Genomic DNA, 4,177 nt, shown 5'->3' with positions numbered 1-4,177 from the left:
GTGCCATGACCACTTCCCTGGGAAACCTGTTCCAAGGACCAGCCACCCTCTTGGTGAAGGACCTTCTCCAACCTGAACTTCCCCTGATGCAGCTTCATTCCACTTCCTTGTGTCCCATCACCAGAGAGAGGAGATCAACATCTCCCCCTCCAAGGTCCCTCTTGAGGAAGGTGTAGACTGTGATGAGGTCAGAAGATGTAGATTTTAGTCAACAGAACAGAAACAGACTGTAGACAGCTCCCACCACCAAAGGAAGCTGCTCTTTCTCCTGTCTCTGGAAGCCACCAACCCCACCTGTGGTTGTGTTTCCTTAGAAGAAACCACCTTCCCCTAATCAAACAGGAAAAGTAGGTGATGGTCAGACCCAAAACTTACTATTCAAATGTACTGATAAAGACTTAATTTAAAGGGAAGAAAACCATCTTCCTCCAACAGCAGCCTGAGAGTATCAACATTTTCTTAAAAAGCTACAGATTTGCTTTCTCTTTTCCAGTCTTTATGATGTTTTTTCCCTCTTCCACATCCGTTTATTGATGTACAATTTTTTAAAATACGCAACATTAGCACACTTCTCCTAACCAGTTCTCTATGTTCATCTTTGTTTACAGAAGCTGGAGAACAGGCCAAAGACTGAATTCTCTACTAGCCCTTGGACATGCAAAGGTAAATGTAACATTTTGCTTATTGAGACTGAAAAAGGGAGAATTTCTACCTTTTCTTGCCTTTGAGATGCTCACAGTAGTAAAATATTCCAAATCCTGGCTAGCTGAAATACCTAGTCATTAAATCTTTATAAGACTGTAATAATTAGGTAAGATTTCATAATATATTAAATGTTACTCACCCATAAATTTAACATGCACTCCGGTAGAATTCTTGGTTCTTTATACCATATGCCAGCAGATGATTTTTGACACGATTTTAAAGCTCAAACCGTCCGATATATTCTTGCTGGTTTACTCACAGCGTTGCCTGACATATTTATAAATTGTGATCAAAAGCATTTCAGGTACCTGAAAAGAAATTGAAAAAGGAGTGCAAACTTGCCTCTTCAGCTGTGGCAGAAAAATCCATCTTTTTTTTTTTTTTTTTTTTTTTTTTGTAAAAAGCCTGTTGCGCAGATAAAAATGGCTGGGGCTAGAACCTGGGGTTTGTTGGGGAGAAACTTCTCACCGATGAGCTGTCTCTATTGATATTCAAACAGAACTTGCTCAGATTTGACTGATTGGAATATTTGAAAATATTAATATACACATTTAATTTTTGTGATGAGGTCATTAGAGGCATTTCTGAAGCACAACACCCTGCACAGGATGTCTATCAGCAGCTACATGTAATATTAGCAGAGCTCTAAGCCCTTAGAAGTAGGATTTTAAGAGTCCAGGCAGAAAAAAAGGTCGTTATATTAGAACAAAGCAAGCGAGTTTTAAGGTTGTAGCCGTGTTGGTGGGTGGCAGCGAGGGCTGCATTTTTTTTATTTTTTTTATTTAGCAATCTCAATTTGAAACACTTTTAAAACCCCAAATGCCAAGTGTGAGATCACAGGGATTTAAATGATGAAAGAAGCCAAATGAAGGCAAGTAAACAACATAAGATGAAATTTTAGAAAACACAGCTTTGCTTTCTCCGCCTTTCTCCTTTCTGTTGTTATACCTATTTTTTCTCCCTTTTTTTTTTTTGTTGCTTTTTTTTTTTTTCTTTAAATTTTAGCTATTTCTTCCTGGTCTTCTTGTCTATTTCTCAGCTATGCCTCCAGAACACCAAATAATATTCTGCTTTCATAACTCAGGTGAACAGTCAATATATTAAGTAGCCACTAAATTCATTGTTTGCTTGACTCAGTCAAGTCAAAGTCCTGTTGAGGTGGATCATTTTGATGGGAGCAGATATAAAATGCTAGGATATGATCAGTCTTGGCAGAGGCTTTGCTGGTTTTAGACAGTGCTTCCTCTTAGAATCGATATAAAAATAAAAGAAACTCAGTTTACCCATAAATAAATGGCTTTTTAAGGTCTGCGAAACAGTTGAAATTTCAGATAGTGTATTAGAGTATAAGCATCAAACTAAATTCTGCTGAAGTCCCCGAGGGTCTTCTCATTGACTTTGTCAAGTGTTGTTTTAGGCCCATCCTTAGTAAAGGAGTATCTTTGTGAATCTCCCATATTTCAAAAATACAGTAGTTTCTTCCTGTGGAAGACACTCTGTGCTCTCCTGAGCGAATACTCGCTGAACACTGAGAGATGACAGGCTAAAATCACAGTCGGACAGTCAACTTTTTAAATATTGCTCACCGAACGCTACCTGCAGTTGGTGGCACCCTCTCAGGCGTGGAACCCATCTGTCATTTGCATTTCATTGACCTTGAAGCTTCCTGGTTGGAGATGAAGCTTCACCTATTCAAAGCAAGCTGTTTAAAGCACTCAAATAGATTTTTTTCTTTTTTTAAAGTGCTTTCCACTTTTTAATTTCCTACTGTTCTTCTTCCATTGAGAAAGAGCTGCCTGAGCCCAAAGGGATTTCCACATCCAGCTTTCATGCTTTTTGTTGCTCCATGGCAGTGACCGCTAGATTGGCAAATAGAATAATTGCCTTTGAGAGATTCCTTTAAGGATGTTAAGAGCATGAACTCCATTCTTTTTAAGTAGCTTCTTAAATAAACGCTTCAAAACAAAGTCAACTATTGATCCAATTCTTTGAATAAAAAGTTCTCCACGTTTGACAATAGGATTTACTATTGAAGACAAAATGTACATTAATCTTTCTAGTTTATTGTCTTCAGTTGACAAAGGTAGAATTACAGAGTTGCTGCACAAAGAAAGATTTGTACCCTCTGTTCGAAATGACAAATCTACATAAATTCATTGACCGACTTAGGATAAAAGCAATCCTTACATCCCTGCGTCTTGTCACCTGAAGAGAAATAGGGATATAATCTATGCTTTATTCTAGTAATATTCTTGAATAACTGTTTATTCTCTAAGCACATTTGTGATTTCCTTGTTTGTTTATTGTAGTGCTGTGAGTATTATTATTATTTTTTTTTTCCCTGGAAGTGAAAAAGAACATCCAGAATGTCTATTTACTGCCGGGGGAGATGGGTGGCAATTTTATCCAGGAAAAAAACCAACAAAACAAATATCATACACACACACACACACCCTCCCCGTTAGAATATCTGGAAGAGTTTGTACCAACTTCCCAGATTTTACACTTCTGCCACCGGGACATCTAATTTGAACCCTAATTTCTGCAGGGGGAGGGATGGGGGGGAGAGGAGAAGAATGTCAATATTCTGTCTGTCACGTGTGTGTACAGCGGGATAAAAACAGCCACTGTGGGACAGAAACGGGTTGGGTTTGTGGATGGGTCTTTTTTTTTTTCCTTTTTCTTTTTTTTTTTTTTTTTTTTTTCCACTGGCAGCTGCAATGAGGAGCTGAGCGAGGCCGGATACTGCAGGAGCAGTGAAGGGAATCCTCCTTCCCGCAGTCTCCCCTCCGCAGCTTTTTTAACTTATGCTCCCTTTTTTCCTTGCCATCCTCCTTAGTGGTGGCTCTAAAGGAACGGCCAGGTGAGACCCACCGTGTTCCTCCACTTGCATGTGGATTTGGGGAGGGGGTGTGTGCGTGTGTGTGTGTGTGTGTGTGTCTGCTGGAAGGAGGGATGGAAAAGGGCAATAAAAGCAGCAAACAAAGGTTGAGCCGCCGGTGAGGCGGAGGTGAAGCAGGGCTTGGTGTTCCCCCGCCGGTGGGGCAGGAGCTTCATCCCAAGGGTAAAACCCGGAGCAGGCAAAGTCCCCCCCTGCGGCTCGGGCTCTTCTCCTTGAAAACCGGCTCCGTTTGTCCCTTACCGGCGACACACGTAGGTGAAGACACACGGTACAGAAGGCACCCAACACGCCACGGGGCGAGCGGGGGACCCTGCGGGCAACCCACCCCCGCTGCCGCACCATCCCTCCCTCCATCCCTCCATCCCTCCATCCCTCCATCCATCCCTCCATCCCTCCATCCTTCCATCCCTCCATCCCTCCATCCCTCCCTCCATCCCTCCCTCCATCCCTCCCACCCGGGGCACCGGCTTCCTCCTCTTGCGACCCGCGTACATGGCCGGGCCGGGGGGCAACGCTCCGAGCATCCCCCCGGAGAGCCCCCCGAGCGGGTCCGCCGCCCCGCAACCCACC

This window comes from Calidris pugnax, unplaced genomic scaffold, assembly GCF_001431845.1.
Source record: "Calidris pugnax isolate Ruff unplaced genomic scaffold, ASM143184v1 scaffold58, whole genome shotgun sequence".
NCBI lineage: Eukaryota > Metazoa > Chordata > Aves > Charadriiformes > Scolopacidae > Calidris > Calidris pugnax.
Note: the sequence above shows the minus strand (reverse complement) of the source record.